The 21935-nt window shown below is 37.8% G+C and overlaps 1 protein-coding gene across 2 annotated transcripts in view; it reads left to right on the top strand.

The window, feature by feature from the left end:
* Positions 1-21935, top strand: part of PTPN4 (protein tyrosine phosphatase non-receptor type 4) — a 120637-nt gene that overhangs the window by 306 nt on the left and 98396 nt on the right. The window lies entirely within an intron of this gene.

Here is a 21935-nt window from a genome sequence, read left to right as displayed (position 1 = left end):
GCGCCGCCGCTCCCCCGCTCTCAGCCCGGCTCTCCCACACTTCAGCCCGGCTCCCCCTCCCCTCCTCAGCCCGGCTCTCCCCGCTTCGGCCCCACTCCCACCCCGCCTTAGCCGCGCTCCCCGCCTCCTCAACCCGGCTTTCACCCCTTCAGCCCCGTTCCCCCCCCCCAGCCCGGCTCTCCCCTCCCTCAGCCCCGCTACCCCCCCCGCCCCCCAAAACGTCTCTCCCCCCGCCTCAGCCCCGCTCCCCCTTCCCCACAACTTCGCGCCTAGGTCGCCGTTGACGGAGAGCGGCTCTGCCGAAAGCTTTTTTGAAGGAGGGGGGCCGTGTGTGTGTGTGTGTGGGGGCTTCCCCTTCTGCCCCCTCCTCCGAAAAGAGAGGAGATCTAGCTCCGCTCTGGCGAAGGGTGTTGGTTTTTTTTGGGGGCGGGGGGGGGTGGTGGTGGTGGGGGGGTGTTGTTGAAAGCGACCCCCGGCCCGCGGAGAGGGCTCCTAAACAGCCTTCGGGGGAGCGAGCGGCGGGGGCAGGTCGTGGGGGCCTTTTGGGGTCTGTAAAAAAAAAAAAAAAAATGTTGTAAACTCAGCTGAACGCCCGAAACGGATTTTTATTTAAAAAAAAAATATATATTTTTAGGTATGTTTAATATGAAAGTTTGCGTTCCTGTGCTTTCTAGGCACATGTGCACGTTGCCCTGGTTATGGGCAGGGAAAATGGGTTTGAGCGCTGGCGTTGCATTCCTCTGGTACATTTTTAGTATCTCCCGCAAGCAGAAGGCTTGTATAATCGCGTGTGTCTATATGCGACAGAGGCTTTGGGTGTACCTGGTGATGGGTTAACGCGTGTGTACTGTTGAAGCACCGGCTGGAAGAGGAATAACGTCTTTTTCCTTTCAAAAATCTCCAAGAGCTAGTTGCTAAAACTAGGTAGCTGCCAGTGTAGGTGAAATGTTCCCACCGCTTGCCTATGCAAAGAATATATGTCGTTCAGATGTAAAATAAACGTGAGTGAACTTTGTGCTGCTACTTATACCCTTCCAGGACTTCAATGTGGCCAAGCTGTTATAAATTTTTTTTAACTGTGAGATAGAAAATTTTCTATGTGATTTGTGTATTACAGAAGTGCTAATGGATCTCAGCTGAAGAATAATTGTCAGACTAGAGTATGCACATACATTTTTCTCACCCATGGGGCATTTCTCTTGCCCAGAGCTAAGCTCTGTGTTGAATGGTTAAGGGGGTTTTGTGAGTGCACATGTTTGCCTGCTGCTTGTTGGCAAATAACAGCCCTGTAATGTTGGGAGCCACTGGTGTGTGTTCACACACATGCAGACGTTTATGAGCTTGTCACATCATAAATGTGTGTTGCAGGAATAGAAGAATGAATTAGATGAGAATTGGTAAAACTATTTTCTTATTAGATATCTCTGTCTTAGAAAAGTTTTCCAGTTCATTGCCTAAACATAAAATATTCAGTATCGTAATCTTATGGATGCCATTTTCTTGACAATGGATTTCTTGCTTCACTGACCTAAAAAGTTGTTTTTGCATATTGGCATGACTCTGGCTTGCACCATGTTGGTAAAATATGATTCTGGGTGATAAGCTTACAAATACGTAAGTGTGTGTCTGTATGTTTCCCAGGCACGTTTATAAACTCAGAAATGTAACTGTTGGTCTGATTTTTTTTGAGGTAATTTTGTTGTCATTACAGTTTCTGGGTATTTTTAGATTGTGTTCGTGGTTTTATTTGTAGGTCTTTTAAGTTAGATCGAACATTGAAATACAAATACATTTTCCTCAAAAGCAGAAATGCATTAATATTTTACCTTTTGGTACTTTTTTCTTCTGTTTGCAGTTAAGTTTGTTTGGAATCAGGTTCACCTACTTGGAGTTTAGTTTCATGTTTATTTCTTGTTCCATAAAATTTTCCATGAATTGTATTGTTTGTTGCCATGCTTTACAATTCTGTTGTCCTGCTAATGTCTAATTTGGGTTGTACATGGCAGTATTGATTGAACACCCTTGCTAAAAATACTTTCAGGGTTGGGTATACTTACAGTGTAGCAGCAGGAAAGCTAAACCTACACTGTTTTTCTGTGGCTAGAATTAATTTATTATTAGCAGCTACATTGGTAAAACATGAATAAAAGCAAAATCCTGTAATCTTGGAAGTAATTCTAATTACTCTATGAAGTGGATGAGCTCTACTAATGAACAGAGTTCATGGAGTACTATTTACATGTTACTGCCATTAGCATATTAGGAATATATGGTAAGTTAATACCCAGGGTACATTGTTTTGGCTCTGATCCTGCAGTGACCCCTCTTTGGGCAGAGGGATCCACCTACACAAAACTGTGCAGGAACTGGAGCTCAGACATTGGTTCTGTAGACACTAGGCCGATGTTTATCATCAGCATTTGCTGCGTGTGAATGTTTTGTACGTTTTGTTGTTAGCCTTTGTGTTTGTGTGGCATGTCATATAGGCTGCATGTGCGCAGAGCTGCAGGGTTGATGCCCAGAGTAACAGCCTCATACAATGGTGTGTGACATGATTATTTTGTGAAAAAGAGGTGTTTCTTGTTTTTTGTTTGAAATTGTTTTCATATTGTACCTTAGTGCTGCTGAAAGGTACTGATCAGCATTGGGGGGGTCTGTATCACTAGGGTCTTGTTATCCTTGGTGGGTTATTTTATGAATGTTTTGTTGAACGTACATGGAAGTTTTGTGCATTGATTTATGTTCACACATAAAAAGTGGAATGTGTACTCTACAAGCATGTTCTGGAGAACTGGCTGGAAGTTGTAAGTTTGAATGTACTGGAGGGGAACATACTCAGGATGGTTCACTTGATCCCATAAGCTAACCTGTAGATGGGAAACAAAGATGGAATGGATTGCTCGTCGCAGCCTAGAGCTTTGGACAAGGTAAACGGGTTGGATTAAGTGTCTTCTGAAAATTATGGATTAAAAATTCTGACCAAAACTTAATTAAAACAGATAGTAGGTGTGTGCATGCATTTTTGTTGTTGAAGTCAATGTTAGATTATTTTTCTAAAATTGATAAATAGTGTGTTCCTGTAGTCTGTCATCTTAGGTTTTCATACTACCATTAGTTAGAGCCTTTGATACATCATGATTCTGCCTCATCCCTCCCTGCTCCTCCTCGGTTTGGGTTTAAATTTGGTACAAGATCACATGAATCCCATGCCTTCACATCCTGTTTTTGTGTCACCTTGCTTCCATTCTCACCAATTATAAAAATGGTCAAACAAGAGAATCTTTCAGCAGATGGTTAACTGTGCTTTTTTTTTTTTTTTTAAATACCACACTTTCACTCTGGTGCTGTCACTTTTCATAAAATGGTCAGACAAAATTCTCATGGGTTTTATTGTGCTCCAGTCTGAACAACTGTGAAAATGGTTTGAGTGTGTGTATAATTGTTTGTACTGGAAAGACAAAACTGTGAAGGTGTAAGAAAAAGGGGGAGGATGGCCTGAGCAGGAGGCAAAACCAAAAGACCTCAAGAGTGGCCTGGTAATACAACAGCAGGTTTTTGCCATCTGGGCCAGCTGTTCATATACGCTTGTTTGAGAATAGAGGCTGTTTTTCCTTGAGGACTTGTAATCCATTCAATTGGTACAAAAATAATTTTATGTAGGCTTTTGAAAGCCTTCATAGAATAACGTATGTGCAGGTACATATTCAAAATCTCCTTTCTTATTTTGGAGTATTTCATAATTATTAGAAAACTATTGCTATTTATCATGTACAAGATAATTTACTTCAAGTTTGCAGTAGTTAATGTGTACACAGAAGTTTTATTGATGTGTCGACATACCAGAATTAGATGTCCAGATGTAGGTTACAAGAATATGCTCTTTTTGTGGTCATCTGGGTTACAGTGTACTAAAGTCTGTGCTGATTGTACACACGGTGTCCCAGTATATGCTACAGAATATTACGGCTGATAGTCACATAGTTCCTTGGGTAGGTCAGATGAACATAACTAGATGAATTTTTGTTTGAAATGTGAGAATGGAACCAGCTTCTCCTTTCTCAGTTTATGCACCTTCAAAAAAGACTTGGTAGGGTGATGCAATTAGAGCTCTCTTGGCACACTTCTCTGTCTCACACTGCAATTACTTCTTGGACAAGTTATAAGGCAACTGTTGGATGATAAATGAATTCCATTTGCGTGGCTTATGAGATACTGCCATCTATACAGTTAGACGGGGAAGGGGGAAATGGCTAATATCCATTTAAAAATAAACAGTCTTTTAATTATGAGTACTTATGATCTGTAATGAAGAATGCTCTGGTAAATATTTTCACTGAGTGGGGAATGAAGTGCAGTTGCCACTTAAGAGTTTTCAGGCCATCCATAAGATTTAGGAGGGGAAAATTGATAATCCACTTCCTCTGGTATGTGTGTTCTTATATTGCCTTTCTGGGTATTCCTTATCTTCTGCAGGATGACTAGCTGAGAGAATAATGACTGAATTATTCTGCATGACCAAAAAGCCAAAATCTTCAAATGAAAATCAAATGTAGTGCTGCTAGAGATTAACATTTTCACACTTGGATTTTTTTTTAATTAGAATGGTGTAGATTAGATTGAAGGAGGATGTATTCAGTTCTTTTATCAACCTGGGATTTATACTTTAAACTAAAAATTGCTAAATATCTGGTATTAAATGCTAAAAACCTTGTTCTAACTAGTGCTTTTGGGGAGATGATGTTCCAGTCTGGGCACCTTAGTTGCGTATAATTTTGCTATTTTGTTTGATAGTTTTCATAAACTAATTAAAAAATTTATTTAAATGTAAGCTCTGTTTTGGTATTTGTTAGGAGTAACAGTATAAATTGATTTGGCTTTATGCCAGTTAACTGTGTTTGGGTTAAACAAATGATCCTCACTTATTTTGTCTCTAAAAGGATACTAACTTTTAAGACAGTTGAGTGTACTTTAGCTTTTCCTGAGTTCTTTGGCCAGTTTGTTGCATTTGTATACCAACCTCTCTCTACTCTACAAAAAAAAACCCAAACACAACCAAAACCCAAACAATGTTCTGTGTCTGTTGCAAAAGACAGAAATGAGAGACAAATTGTATCAGTACTGCCCTGCCCTGAAACTAAGTGTCTATTGAGCGCAATGAAAGTTACATAAAAGGTGTTTTCTCAGATGAGAAAATTATTCTTAGATGAGTCTTAACATTTTTTAGTTTGTTTGTTTTTTGTTTGGTTTTGTTTTTTTTTTTTAATGGCATCAGTCAGGTTTAAAACCAGAAATTGAAACTGTAGCTGCAGTAGATAGCTCTCCATATAAACCAAAGCAGCAGCTGGTAAAAGATAAGAGCCTGCTGTGTCTCTTTTGTCTCATAGGGATGTGCTAACATACTTTGTCTTGGAAAAAGGCTAAGAAGCAAGATTTCTGTGTTTTCTTTTTGCAGTGGAAGGTGGTATTTGCAAAAGAGTCAAGCAAGTGGATTTGGTAAAGCTGTGTTTTTAAAAGAAGAGGATCAAGTGTGACATAGCAGAAACTTGTGCTCCCTCTTGTCTGTGCCAGTAGAGATACAATGATGAACTAACTTCATAGTTCAGCTTTGAATAGAAATGTTGCTAATTCCACTGTCCTTTAGGTAGAGAAATGACCACCTTTTCAATAAGAGCACGTAGAAATATACCAGTCAGTGTCAGAAGAGTTATTGCTAATAATGCTCTCTGAATGCCCAGGTTAGCAGAGTTTTGTCTGGATGAACAGATAATTTCTCAATCATGCTTTGCCTTATATTTTCCTGAGCCATGTCAAATAGTTGTAAGTTGAGAAACATGTTCATTTGTAACTTACAGCTCTTATCATAACTGATTTGAACAAAAAAAAAAATCCAAAATGGGATGTATTTCACTCAGGACAGAAAAATATGCTTCCCAGATCTTACAACTGTGATTCAATGCTTTTGCTTAACACCCCCAACCCACCCCCTTCCCCCCCACCCCCCCCAAAAAAAAAAAAAACCACCCACAGTTTTACTATGAACCTCGTCAGTGAATTCAGAAATATTTTTGGGAAAAAGCTGCAGTCTTTCCATGAAAAATTTGCTTTGGAGAGAGTTAAAATTAACACGTCACTTTTCATTTGTCTGTCTTAATACTTGCAACAAGTTTTTAGTGTCTTCTGAAAGAGTAAGGAGATATATTTTTGTCTTCTGATGTGTGAATAGGGTTAAAGGTGGCCGGTGCTGATGACCAGCGATGTGCTGCATTGTAAGTTGTTTTTTCCCCCATATGGATTGTATATGTGCATTGTATATGCCAGCTTTCTATTGTGTCTCTAAACTGCATACAGCTTCAGTACTGTTTTTAAATGTTTTACTGAGTTTATATAGTGTCCCTAGTTGGAAAAGGTATACTTCAGGGGAAGAGATGTGTATCAAGTGGTTTGACTTCTTAAAAATAAAATTTTACAGAACTTGGCATTTGAGTTTTAAATCACTGTGGCCTGTAACCTCCAAACTGTGAGCTGCTATTAAGGCTTTCCTTGGAAGAGGTTCTGGGCTTTTTTTGGGAGGCAGGCTGCTGTTATGATTGATGCCACAGTCTGTTTTTAGTACTTGAGTGCAAATGAGGCTATGGGTGAGTCTTGGGAATCCTAATCTGCAAGTAATTCCCCACTTACTATGTTTTTGGCTTGTGTGTTGACTCTGTAAGAAGATACTGCATCCTGTTAGATCATCTGAATGCACCTGCTTTCTGTGGAGCTGATCCGTTTAAATCTAATGTTTGGAAGGACCTTTCCAGATATAATGCCTATGAAAAAGGGGTGGTTCAAAAGACTAAAATGTGGCTGCCTCTTTAAAACTGAAGGGATGTATTACCTTTGTCTAAGTCTGGATGGAGAAGAGGTGAAAGAAGATTTTGAAAAACATAATTAAAAAGGAAGGTGAATATGTTTTTGGTTTTCAGTAGCAGAAAATCTTATGACCTCATGGGAAGCTTCTACTGAAATAACTGTGGTACACCCAACCACAGGAGAGGGAAACTGAAATACAGAAGTGACACTACAATGGAACAAATAGATCAGTCACTATATTATGGGGTCGTACCTCCAAATTGATTGGATATTTTTGGGCTTGTTTTCTGTGAGCTTGAATTAGACTACTGATTTAGATGTTTCAGTATAGGGCTAACAGTTGCTTCTAGTCATGCTTCTGACATCTCTTCTCAAGTTCACTATATGTGCAACTAGGTAAGGAGGGACAGAACATTAATGGTGGTAAGAGTTTTTTACTTTTTTTACTCTTTTAACCCTTCACTAATTGATATTTTGCTTCTGTTTTCATTTTATGAAAAATTAAAATATACCATATAAGTCAAATTCATAAGCTACTCACTTTGGAAGCAGCTTGTTTTTAAACCTTCAGAACTTCATGTCTGTGACTAAGGAAACAATTTCATTTTGAGATCTTTGTTGGGAAAACTTATTTTTTGCTTTGCTTTCCTGTGTGGTGTGATCTGCTTACAATTTTTTTGGCATCTTCACTTAACAGATTTGCTATTACTTTAGAGACTTAAGACATTGGTGATACTGTCTTTTCCCTTAGCTCCTGGTATAGATTTTGAGTCCTTTGTTCTACAGCTCTCAGATCTGCTGGGGGAAGTGACTTGGTGTGAGTGTGTGTCTGGGGAGGGGCAGAATGCGGTGGATGCTCTCTGGGCTTTCTTTTTGTAAAGCCATTTTTGACTTTTCACCATCCCTGTGGTTGCAGAAACTGGATAATTTTCAGATTTTGTAATACTTAAGAAGATTTTATTGAATTGAATAATAGATGTAATAAATATATTAATTAAAATATTTCTGCTTTCAAAACCATGCCAGTTAAAAAGCTGGGAGAGATAGGGTAAGAAAATGAGGCATGGGTAACCACTAAGGATATATACAGTTACACTTAGAACACAATTCCTCTCTGGAAGACTAGAAAATAGACTGAAAATTAACAACTGACAAAAAGTCCTCCAAGAGGAAATTCCTACAGGAGAACTTCATTCTTGAGATTAATTAAATGAAAGATTAGAAATTCTCTAGATAGCTATAAGCTATTTAATAAAACTGAAGTAAGCAATTAAAAGACTCAGTTGTAGTTACCAGCAGAGGCATTGCCTCCTTTTTGTATGATTCTGGTTCTACATGCCCTGCCCCCCCCCCCCCCCCCCCCATATGTTCTTCCTCCTTTTACAGGAAAGCTCTGCGTGCAGCTCATTAATGCTAGATGTTTTCTGCAGAAGGATTTTCATAAAGAGCATCCCTCTCTGAATAAGGGTGATGTAGATAATAACTTCTTTGGCACTGAAAACAACATACACAGTCCTGAGAAAACAGAAATAAAAGTGCTTTGTAGGAATTGTACTAATGAAATGGTATGTGAGAGAGTAGCTTGAAAGAGAAATCTGATTAACATCTGAAACTTCAGATAACATATAGCCACCTTTGAATAGAACTTACATTTCCAATAAAGCTACTTTGTTAAATCTCTGTTTTTTCATTCTAAGCTACATTGATGTAAGCATTTTTTTCAACCCACCTCTTTACGGTATTATTTTTTTCTTGCTATATCTTCCAGACAAACAGATTAATCCTAACTGTTCTGGGAAATGATTGTCATGACTCTGGTATTTGCAAAAGGCATTTTAAACTCAAGTCTTCCATATTCATTATGAATATATTTTGCATTCTGCTGCACCTGGTGTGCTGTGACAATTATGTGTGCTCTAGCAGTTGTGTAAAATAAGCTGGGATGTGTTATATCACCAGAGATCCATCCCTCGTCTGAGGGCAGTGTGTGATAGCAAATCATGTCGTCATGTTAGGGAGAAAAATGTGTAGCTGCAAATTGGCAGTGGCTTCCCCAAAATTGAAGTAGTTGCCATAGTTCAACAGAATTACTGTGCTACGAGCAAATGGGAAAAATAGAAAAAAATGAATCCTTATGTGTACCAAGTGGTGCTATTATAATAATTTTAAGTTGCTTCAAAGTAAGTTACTGACTACTTAAGTCGCTAAAGGGAAGAGCACTCTGTGATGTGATTTTTTTTTTTTCCAGAAGTGTTCATTATTTTCCATTCTAAGTGTATGAGAAAACAGCTGTAGTCTTAAGTGAAAATAAAGATAGACTGATACAGAAGTTCTGAAGGTAAACTTCTTTTTGCTGCTATTTTTCTGCTGCAAACAGAAAGCCAATTGGACTTGAATAACTATAATTAGAGCTCAGAAAAAGCCACAGTGAAACGTTTTCTTTTGGCCATGTATAAATATCTTTATTTTCATAACATCTAACACTAAGACATAATCCATTGACACACTTTAAAGCAAAACTCCTGAAAGGAAGAGATGCCTTTCTTAGTGGCTGTTCATTGCATTTATAATAATCCTTTGTATCTAAGTTACAATAAAAAAAAAAGTTGACTAATTATTACTAAAACAAATTAATGTTATTTTTGTTGTAGCTTCCAAAGTATGGGAATGGGCTTGAAGCCCACTTTGCAATGTACAATTAATAGAAAACAAATTGTGTTTTGAAGGCCTAACATTTTTGAAGTTGAGGTATAGTTCCTCGTCAGATAACAAACTCATCTCCTTCCAGTGTTGGTGGGATATCTTGTTGCCCTGCAGATGCTTCAAAGGCTATGAATAATGGTATAAAAATGAATTAATGCATATGAACGAGAGCATTAGCAACCCGGATCTCAAGCTTTCAATGTATTTCTAGCACTTGCAGAGAATGTTTTATAATATATGTATTCGTAGTAGCTATGTTAACAGATGTGGCCTATAGTCAGTAGGGAATTACCTTTTCAGAAGTGTCTTTTGTCCATAATATAATTAGTGTTTATTGTACCCTTCAGAGGTATCTGTACACATGCTAAATAACATACTGTCATATTGGTGTGCAGTGGGCAAAATTCTGTAACAGTAAATCCCTGTTTTATTATAGAACATATTTGAAGAGCATCCCAAGATTTTTTTAAATAATACTTGAGAAGCAAATACCAATGTTCATGCTTCCTCTTCAGAAGTGATAGGGAAACGTATTTTGTATATTTTTTTTTGTAATAGAGTTAATAATTTCTGCCAAACAGCATCGTACATGCTTGCACTTCAAAAAAAAAATGCTGAAATGTTCTGTTGACTTTTTAAACTTTTTTTGGCAACGCTAGGCTTTCCATTTATTTTGTCCCTTGTTTAACAGTTTTTGTGTGTGTTTTCAAAAGCACTTCCATTCAACATTCAAGGAATTCAATAGAATTCTAATAGGAACTGCACATAAATAACTACAGAAATCAATGCTTCAATTCAGCCAAGAGTTTTTTTTTTACTTCAAAAGCCACAAGAGCATTTATTATTAGAAACATACAATTGACTTTTCTTGTATTATCATTTTGCATAGTGATTTGGTTTTTACCACCACAACAAGATGTTTGACGGTTTCATTTGAAAATGATGTATTTACATTCAGCGTTCCAAAACAGTGTAATTTTTATCTTTTCTGTGAAGCTCTATTCATGTTAATTTGCATGTTCAGTTCTGTGCAAAGATTGTCAGTGAAGTACCCACTGGTGGATTTCTCCTCAAAGGTCAACCACATGTTAAGTGTAGTCTCTTATTTCTGTATTGTAATGAAAATATAAAAGAAAACTTTAAAGAATGGAGTTGTTGCGTTAATTTTTGTCTGTTCAACTCATATAATGCAAAGCGTATCCTCTCCTCCAAAATGCTCAATTTCCTGAGTATAATGACCACAGAAGTAACCAACCTGTGAGAGTACAGGGTTATCTTGGAAGTACTTCCAGCCTTTGGTATTTGCATTACACCTCTGGCTACGTCAGCTGTAACAGTCCTTTTGATCCTGAAGTTTTAAGGTGGGTTATAGAAAGTGAAATGGTCTTGAAGGAAGTTGTTTCAGCACACTAGAAGGCTTAGAGAATTGGTGCTTCTTTTCTTTGGAAACAGTCTGAAATTGATAACAAGATGTCGTGCCATGACATACAACACTCTGTTCAGTAGTGCTTACTGCCTTGTAAATGGACCTTTTTGAGTGCTGTGGCTTTTGGGCAGCTCTTACATGCAGTTTCTGTCAGGTAAGAGTGTATTGTTCTCACCTTGGGTGGAAAGCACATCCAGAAGAGAACAGTGTTTTGTTCTGGTCGTCAGGAGAGTACTCAGAGATCAATGGATTTTTCTGCATTTTGTTTTTTACTGTTGCTGATAGTTTGAAAAACAATGTCATGTTACCAGCAGGGGCTTTTAGGTGGCAGTAGCCTTCCCCTACCCCCCCAATCTCCTAATTCCTGTTTACCAGCCAAGCTGGTTCTGTGTGAGGAGCATGAGGTGGTGTTAGGAACCGTTTTGTGGAATTTCATCTTGTGAACCAACTGGTGCTGAGGCTTTCCACCCATCCTTCTGGTTACTGTGAGATGAAGACCAGCAGTCCCATCCTCATCTACCTTGTTGCATGAGCAGGTGCTGGTGGTATATGTGTGTTTTGGCACTTGGGAAACGTTTCAGCTAGGTGGAGAGCTAGGGAAGCATGGCCTGTCTCTAGTCCTTCCCTCTCCTAATGTATGGAGTGGACAGACTATTTAGGTGAAACTTACACTGCACCTTGAGAAAGATTTTAGTGGTGATGAAGGGGAAGAGAGGTATGGTAGATCATGGTGAGGAGTAAGACTGGTAGCACAGACAGCGTCATAACTGCAGTTCCATTAGTGTTCAATGTTGTCACTTGGAATTATATGCATTTAGGATTTGAGTGCTGTCATCGTATTACCTTAAAAAAAAAAAAAAAAAAAAAGGAAGTGAAGTCAGAACTTCTGTTGGTTCCTCAAAGTTCTTCCCCATTTCCTTTTACCACTTCTGTCTAATTCAGATTGCATTTGAGTCAGCTGCTTTCATCTTGACACTTATGTCATTCAAGCATCCACAAAGTTAGTGTGCTAATGTCTGCATTTCAACTGACTGATAGGTACACCAAAACCTATCTTATTTTTGTCACTGCAACATGAAGCTTCTTTTAATTTCCCTGGCTGTTCAGCATTTACAGAAACAAGATAATGGAACGTTTGCTGGCATAATCTGTAAGCCTAATGTCTGAAATTTATTAAACATGGTTTTCTTCCTGAAACACACTCTGGCCCTTCCTGTGTTCTTGCAGATGCTTGGTATTTAACTGGTATACGAGCCAGAGTGGAAGAAGTAATAACGGGCATCTAAAAATCATGGTTTTGTAAGGGAAACTTGGTTCTGTAAAGGGTCAGAAAAAGCTTTGTCTGAAAGCAAGCATTCCTATGTATTTTTAGGTTTGCGGGTTTTCTGCTTCTTTATGAAACCCAGCTTATGACAGTAAGCAAGACGAACTAGACACCTCATGTTTTTCTTGAAACCATTGTGGGTATTATCCGTCTCCTCTTGCACTGCTACTTTTACGTAGTCAATCCCAAACGTAATGGTGGAAAGGAGAAAAACATGTTACTTGTTTTGAATGCAGCAAGGAGAAACAGAAGAGAAAAGAAATAGATAAGAGATTTGGGGAAGACTGGGAAAGAAACAGTCTTCCTAGCTCTTGCAAGTAGTTGCCAGAAGACCTGAAGCATGGATGTATTAAAATATATTATTTGTATGGAGCAACAAAGACTTTATTGCTTGATACAGCACACTGTGTTTCGTAGCTCCACCCTATCGTGTAATCCCTTTGATTGAATATTGTTTTGAACTGCTTGAGGTTCCTTATGCTCTGTTTATAGAACAGGTGGTTAGAAATTTACCTCAGAGACAAAAATATAGTCCTAAATTTGGACTAAATTCTTCCCTGACCACTTCATTTACTGTATTATGTACTAATCATTCATTTTCCAGAAGTGCTTTTTTCTCTTGCCTGGGCAGTATGTCTGTGAGAATGTTGCTCTCCTCCATATAATTTTAAAAAAATAATATCTAATTTGTGTTACATCTTAAGCTTCTTAATAAATATTCCATTAGCTATATATGGAGAAAAAATTGTGTTTCAAAGTGCTTGAAAACTTTGAATACATACAATTTTTGCGATTTTAGGTTAAGTGATCTGAATTATTTCTGCTTTATCATTATTGTGCTTTTTCAGGTATTTCATTTTGGTGCTGCTTGGTACTGGGGCAATCTCTTGACTGTTCTTAATTGATCTATGTCTTTTTTTTGGAAGCTTAAGAGTGAATCCATTTGAGCTTTTGCAATACTGAGCAGCATGAGAGAGGACCTTCATCAATCCCGTGGGCTGTGTGCCTGACTAAGCACCCTCATATGAGGAATTCCCTCTTTACAACAGCATGACATAGTTGGTTTATGTTTGTATCTTATGACCTACTAAAAATATTTTCTTTCCTTCCCACTTACCTTCTAAGATCTTCTTCTGCTGAATTGGTGTATAACCACTTTGTATGCAATTTCTGTACTTTTGCAGTGGATTACGCCTGTTTGATAGAGTATAGAAATTGTCCAAACTTATAAAAGAAATGTATGTTTTCAGAAAATAGTTTTCTAACTAAATTTTTAAGAATAAATGTTGTTCTTATGTTCTGAAGACACTAATGACAAAAAAAGATTTTTTTTTTATTTTTTTTGCCTGAATTTACACTTGTGTTACTGGGAATGAGGTAGATCTTATCTAAATTTCAGTAAATGACTGGATAGTTTCCACGAGGGGTTGTGAAAACTACTGGGATTAGTAGAGAAAGCATAAATTGGATCAGAAGCTGACTAAAGAGAAGGCTGCAAATGGCTATACTGTAAGAGCAGCCAACAGGATGGAGAGAGATTATTAGTCATGCTCTTCAAAAGTCAGTCTTGAAATTAATCCTGTCTCATTACGTTCATTAATAACCTTGGTGCAAGAATTATATCTCTTCTTATTAAAAACTGTAGATAACATAGTTTAGAGAATTTTTTTAGTATTTCAGAGGACTGGATTATCCTGTAAGGAAAATAAGATAAATTTATAGATTTGAGTACTAAAAGAATTGATACCATTTAATAATATGAAATCAAGTACTTAAGGCATAAGAACATTTCTTTGGTTTTAGGAATCATGAATTGGTAAGTAGGAGAGTAATTTGGGAATGTTGCTGGTAATGTAAGTAACAGCTCCCAATATGAAGCAGGAGCGAGGCTAACCCACCGAATAATTATCAGTGGTTTACTGTCAGGGCAGAATGTACCTAATAGTTTCTGCACACAGTCTGTGTTGGCTGATGATTTTTGTTACTGGCTTGGATAACAGAAGAGAACTAAGTTTCACCCACAGCACCAGCTAGGGGTGACCGTGAATATAGAATCGTGGAATAGTTTGGGTTGGAAAGGACCTTTAAAGGTCATCTAGTCCAACTCCACTGCAATGAGCAGGGACATCCTCAACTAGATCAGGTTGCTCAGAGCCCTGTCCAACCTGATCTTGAATGTTTCCAGGGATGGGGCATCTACCACCTCTCTGGGCAACCTGTGCCAGTGTTTCACCACCCTCATTGTAAAAAATTTCTTCCCTAAGCTGGAGCAAAAGTTTCAGTGGAGAATTTTTACATGTTATTTTGTAAACTTGTCGAGGTAAACTAGGGTTAAATTCATTACTGTCTGTAGAACATAAAAGCCTGGTTTTTAAAATGTATTTAGAAAACTGTTTTCTAAGAAATAGATCAGTCTCTTAAAAGTTTAGACAGTTTCTCTTGTGCAGTTGTTTTCCAGACTTTCTTTACCGTTTTGTATGAGACTACACCTGGAAACAGATAACATTCTTTGTGAGTTCTGAAATGTCTTTGTTTTTAAAAGGAATCCAGTTCCTTTCACATACATCGTATTCCAACTCATAAGACATGTTTACAATTTTAATATAAATATTAGAAACTTAGTTCTTACAGTAACCTATGTTATAGGTAGATATCCTGATTTACTGAGCTCATGGCAACAAACTGATATAATGGCCTCTTACTTCAGGAGATTTTTGCTGAAACAAGCTGAGGTAATAAGAGAAATTCTAGTTCTGTCCCCATTTCTCTGAAAAAGAATGCTGCTACTCAGTGCCTTATTAGGACAGACAAAAGGCTGATCAACAGGAACATCTGGATCTGACTGTCCTAGTGTGGCAATACAAGTAATTGCAGCTTGCTCTTAATATTTGTGTCCTAGTTCAGATTTACAGCATTTGCAACAAGATTATCAGTCTGGTATGCTTTTTTTTATATATGTTTGGAAAAAGAAGCCAGGAAGGTGAAAAAAAATTAATTTGTTTCTGAGCAATTAATGTAATTTTAATAGTTGTGAGGAGTAGACATCCTTTAAAGGCTTTAATACATCTACTCTATGGTCTGTTCTGGCTGCTTTAAACATGTTTTTCAGTGCTGACAATGTGCCAGGGTGAGCTGATCATATGTTTTTTTAAACCTTAAGGATGTTTGGAATGCTTTTGATGGTTTGTATGTCTATATATGTTATATATACCAACAGGATTTCTCAAAGTATTATGCATTTTAGTTAAATGCTGAATTGCCTTTCCTTTAGGATTTCTGCTTGTGTTTAGTGCTTACCTGTATCAGATCTATTATGATATAAAAAAATGCACAGGATTTGTCTACATAGGAATTTCTGCTAATAAGCAAGATCGTTATTCCAAGCCTGTTCTTGTGGATGTTCTTATTCCATATTGAGTGTCTAATTGACTTTGGTTGAATTCTCTTCTAAAGTGAAATAAAGACACCCTTACTGTTGAATAAATGGGTGCTGTTTTGGATTATGTTAGAGAAGGAAAGCAGAAAAGAGAAGAGGAAGAAAAAGATGTTTTAGATTTGTAGTAAACTGGATTTAAACCTGAACATCTGAAGTGATTTGTCTTGAGCTTTTGGGGGAGGCATCTTTTATTTTTTTTCTTTCTTGGGGAAGAAGATTTTGTGGAGTCTTTTATGCACCTTAAATGTCTTAACTATCAAAATACATGAAAGCATAAAATATCAATATGTATAGAATGTAAAATTAGAATAGGAAGGAAGTGAATGTATTTCATGGGATAGTTAAAAATTTTGTATGACTTTGACTCCTAAGCACTTACAGCAGTTCTGAAAAGTAAATTTAAAGTATTATTTCAATGTTAATCTTTGCGTTTGTTTTAGAAAGAAAACTTACGTTTCTAAATAGTTAAATGGTTTTGAAGAGTTCGTTTGCCATCTGAAAGACATCTCACAACTTGTAACCTCAAACTAACTAAGCTGTCTACTAGATAGGTGCAGCTAAAAATACGTAGGGATCTTAATACTTCTCCTTTTCTTATGCCCAGTTAAACATTGGCTACTGTGTATAAGTATTTTTCTTCTGTAGCAATTACTGTTCCAAGACGTACACCAAATGCCTGGTGTAGTCATTTTCCAGAAGATGTTAATTCAGCCACACATAGTTAAACCTCTGTCTCCTCAACTCTTATCATTGACTGTAGCAGTAATACATCCCTTGAGCACCGTAAACCCTCTGAAGCAAGGTTCTCTATTGCTATGCAGATTCCTAAGTGTATTTTTAAATGGAATTATTCTGAATGTTATTAATACTTTGTATTTTCAGAGGAATGTGTACATTCACTGGCATCTTAAGAGTTGTGTTCATACATGAGAACCTTTCTGAACAGTAATAGTAATACGTTAAATCTTTCACTTGCAAAAGTTTTGGCCCTTACTGTTGAGAAGAGAAATTTAAGAGCATATGTATAGGTGATGCAGCTCCACAAACCTGTAGGGAGCCTGCAGCAGTTCCTAGAGGCAGATTGTTTCTTGCATTTTAATTGCCTTTGCCCTTCTAATTCCAATGCCACCATGTCAGTACTTCTCATGATCCCCTGTGGTAGCCAGGGTGTGATAGAGGTTTGACAGAAGTTTGGAAGGGAAGAAGCAGATTCTGCTTTATAGCTTTCTTCTGCTGTTTCTTCTTTTCTGCTTTACCCACAACTAGACATCGGTGCAGGTCTTTGGAGTCCACCCCTTACAGCTACATGGTGTTTTCAGGTAGGAGATACATCATCAAGCAGCTACAACTTGGCCTTGTCTACCCCACCCTTTACTGCCTGAGCTGAAAGTTTTATACCAATTATATTAGATGCACTGGCATGAGATTCTTCATAACAGAACATCTTTAACCTCTCTTGTATTTTCGTACATCAGAATATCATGCCTGGTCTTTTGTTGGCAAAAGTAACAATGATTACTTTCAATACACATTTATCTAATTGGACTTGGACATCTACAGGATAAGAAAAAATGACTGTGAGTTAGAAGTCCAGACTCCAGCAATATTCTGACAAATAGTAAAACTGAACACGCAGCAAGAAACTTAAGTGAAAGTGTCTGCTACAGAGAGTCTAATTGTAGAAAAGTGTATTAGCACCAATTACAACAGGGAAGTCAGTCTTTCTGGAAAGGTCTGCCAAAGTCATTGATGAAGTCTTTCCTGAGCTGCTTTGTGTGATTGTGTGCCAAAGATGATATGCTAAGGGGATCATAGACTTTATGCCAAGTTCTGTGGGATTTAAAGATTGCTTGTTAACTAGAGGAAATTTTTTCTTTGAGTTGCATAAATTAACCTTTCTTCTAACAATTTATCTTTTGTTTATGTATTGCTGTTCCTTGTTCATCTGTACTGTCATCATCTTTCCCCCCACCCCCCACAGCGTACTAGTCACTTTTCATACCACGGGGAGAAAAATTCTGCATCAAAAGGACTGGCACGGCACGTGCTGCAGATAAGAACCTGAATGCTGTGGTTGGATCAGATTAAAGATCCAGAACTCAGTAATCCTGACAGTGATGAATAACTGGAAGTGTAAGATGCAAGTCCTGTATGCAATGAACCTTCCTTGGTGCAGCCACGTACAAACTGGTTATAAATCAGTTTCCTGGTTTTGTTTGGTTTTGATATGTGGGTACTGATGGCTGTAGCTTTCATTCTGTAGAAGATGTAACTATTTTCCTATGTTCACGGTAAACCCAAAAGCATTTCCAGTGTCTTTCAGGCAATGAAGTACTGGACTGAAAAAGGAAGCCACTAGAGTGTTATCTTTTAAATAGAGCGCATTGTATAAGCTTTAGTGTTCATTTTCATAGCAAAAGAAAGAACAAGCATAAATTTGAAATTGTGAGGATCATGTTAATACATATGGCATGTAATTATTATAAAAGACCTTATTCTAATGCCAGTACCTGATAAGAACAGCGAGAGATGTATGACCAGTGTGGGCTGCTGCCACTGACTCACTGTGTAATGACAGGCAAATTACTCAGTTTTCTGCATCTCCTTCTACTCCTTTATAAATGAGAAATATTGTTTCCCAGTAAAACTCTTTGAGATCCTTGGATAAAATGAGATTTTTTTTTTTTGTACGCCTACTGAGTATATAAATTTGAAGTGAGAAAGTGCAGCAAATACCAGGTTCTATGCAAGTCCTTCACCAGTACACAGTATGATGCATCCTGCTGCTCATTACGGATTGTATTAACGCACCTTGTACTTCTGAAGACCTCTGTAAAGGACAAGCAAAAAGAGGTGTTTAGGCCAGACCTGGCACTTGAGTCTGTGTTCTGTTCAAGCCTTCTTATAGTTAAGTACAGCTTCAATAAAACTGCTCTTCTATGTGCATTGATAAACTACAATTCAGTTTTCTTTGATACACCAGACACGGTACCACCTTCAGGTGAAATGGTACAGGGAGCCTTTTAGAGTGCTTTTCCATCAATCTCCATCACCCTTTCCCATTGTGTCTTTGGCTATATTTTATCACTGAATTTTCATAATGTTTTAGGAAACTTGACCTTTTCAGAATCGTCTGTGTTAACACTACAGTCTTAATCTTTCCCCTGGCACCTCCTGAAACAAAATACAAATTAATGATTCAGACACCACAAAACAAATCACATGCCACTTGTTTCTTCACAACTATTCTTCATTGTCATTGTTTGCTGTATTGTATGCAAGTCCTTGTGTATTCTGTGGTGAAAGGGACCTAAATAATGCAGTAGACTTTAAGGGGGGACAGTAGCAGATAAGTAGAGAAACGATGCAATAGTTTCAGGTATTTACAGAAAGCAATTTGGATAAACATGAAAAGGCGGCCATTATTTTAGCACTGACATGTGGAAGTTAACTTAGATTTGATGTATGGTTTGGTTTTTATTAAATTCAGACTTATTTTGTGATAGTCCATAAATAGCTGTGGAAGTGGTAGAGGGTACATGAAATGTCTGGTCTCTGGTGCTTCAACGAAGAATATGTTGTTGTCTCTCTTTGTAAATGATTGCCCCTCTGGTTTTGCATCTTTATCTCCTTCTATTCCATTTATCATCATTCTTCATCCCTTTTTAATTTGCTGACTTCTTTAGACTTTTTTCACAAGAAATGCCTCCTTTAGCTTCATCATTTTAAAAAAATAAATAATTCACCTCATCAATTACTCTAGCTATCACCGTGTTTCATCTGATCATGCTCCACCCCAAATTAGTAAAAACACAATCTGAAACTTCTGGTTTGCATTTCTCTTTACATTTTTCCCCACCTTTTGACCATGTTCCACTCTTTTATCCTTCTCTTGAAATTGCTTTTACCAAATTGAATGATTTTCACTTGGCTGGTTACTCTACTCCATTTTCCTCGTTTTTGACCATGAAAGAAGCAGCTTCCCAGTGTCGTGGTTTAACCCCAGCCACCAACAAAGAACCACATGGCCGCTTGCTCCCCTCACCCCCCTCTGGAATAAGAGCAGAATCGGAAGAAAAAGGCAAAACTCATGGGTTGAGATAAAGGCAGTTTACCAGAACAGTGAAGGAAAGAGGAAAACAGCAAATTTAGTACTGACAGAGGAATATACAAAACACAGTTACTGCACAACCACTTGCTCACTGGAACCTGAAGCCCAGCCTGCTCTCAAGTAGTGATTTCTGTCCCCTCCCCATGCCAGCTCCTCAGATATATACTGGGCATGGTATAGAATACCTGTGTCCTGTCCCAGCTCCTTGTGAAAATTAACTATTCCTATGAGAACCAGGACAACCCCCTTCATGGCCACCTGCTGTCCTCCTTGTGCTGCTGTAGTGATTATGCCACTGCACAGTGAACCATATTGGGGAACTGGTCTGACTGAAAAATAATTTTGCTAAAATTGCGTTCTTTGTTAATTCCTCACTCTGGTTTGCCATATGGCTGTACAAATGGCTATGTCAGCAGTAGGGGGAGGATGATGCAAGGCTGGAAACTGGTGGCCAGGCTCCGGAATGGGTTGGGAATGTTGCTTTAGCTGGCATTGCCAGGTTATGTCAAAACAAAGAGTTCATCAGAGTAAAGTCTAATTGTCTCTGACTTGATCACATCCTACTTCTAGAAATCCTGATCTCTGCTGCTTTTTTCCCTTAACCTCTCTCCCTCTCCCCCTTATTGTTTAACATATTTTCCAAAGCTGCTTGTTTGTCTCTTTCGTATAATAGGTGATCAATAACAACATCAGCAGAAGTCTCCATTTCTCAGTGTGCGCAGGAGGTGGAGCCTGTCATCCTTAGGACATGTTGAAAACCTCCTGTTTAAATCATTTGGGTGGGCATCGTTAGTCAAACCTGTACCATCATTTGGAAATACCTGTTAAATAATTATGATGAGGTTTAGACTGATAATCTCTTGGAGTTGGATACATATAAGTTTCAAAAGAATTATTTAAATCAGTCGTTTCCAAGGCAGCACAGTATGATACCTGTTTAGTATGAAATTTTAAAGACTTAAGCCATTTTGGTAGAATCATTGGCAACAAAAAAGATGTAATATAACCTTATCTGCTTTCATAGTGTCTTTCTAGCAGGGACCAGATACCTTCACAACAAATAAGTTTGTTTTTCATGTCCCTGAAATCACAGGACGCTCTTTGTCTGTAAACAAATGAACTAAATAATCCCACCCTTTTCCTTAGTCTACAGAGATGCACTTTCATTAGTCAGTCAATTAGGCAATCAACTTCTTAATAGCAGCATTTTTTTGTGGGGGGTTGGTTTGTTTTACTCTACACGTTTTAAACTGATTCTGAAGTGGTGAAATATACATCTAAATTTAAGTTACCTGCAAAGCTGGGCATTTTCAAATCTGAGCCTAGGTTAAGGCCCACAGAAATATGAATTCACATCTAAATCCAGTTTTGCATACTCCTATGGTGCCGGGTAAATAGATGTTCTGGCTTGATTCAAACCTCTATGTAATGGTGCATCTGCATGTGTTTAAGTCTCAAAATGTTTCAGCTAACCTAAGAATATCTTTTTGTTGTTGTTAAAAATTCATGTAAACTATGTTCCCTCTATTCCTTTATTTCCTTGGGAAAAAAAGTGTCATTGTTTAACAGTGTGATACACACCATTGAGACGATTTCTACAGCTCAGCTTTGATATTCAGCTGTGTTGTCCTTTCATAAAGGAATGATATTAATTACCCTCTGGTCAATCATATGAGCTGTAGTTCACTGTGTTGTTCTTGTCTTCTTTCTGATCATCATAACCCTGATCATTGACTTTCAAAATTTCCATTTGTTTCTAGGACAAAAGGATCAATCTTTAGTTCTTTCAAAGATCAAACCACAAAGTAAAACAAAAATCTGAGCTTACTGCACCGAAACAAACATGAGCTCGCTGAGGCTACAGATGATCATTCAGTATTAGGGTTTTTTCCAGTAAATAAGTCATTTTCCAAACTTTAATACCAGGATTTGATGAACTGCCCTGGTGAAGGCGAACTGTTCTAGTTCCAGTCTCTAGAAGTATAACCCCAAATCAGAAATGGAAAACAGATTGTTCTATGGCATGTAAAATGTAAACAAATACGACTTTTTGTGGGTTTATGTCCCATGATCTCTACGCCTT

The sequence above is a fragment of the Rissa tridactyla genome, chromosome 7, assembly GCF_028500815.1.
Source record: "Rissa tridactyla isolate bRisTri1 chromosome 7, bRisTri1.patW.cur.20221130, whole genome shotgun sequence".
NCBI lineage: Eukaryota > Metazoa > Chordata > Aves > Charadriiformes > Laridae > Rissa > Rissa tridactyla.
This window is presented reverse-complemented; position numbering and strand designations above follow the sequence as displayed.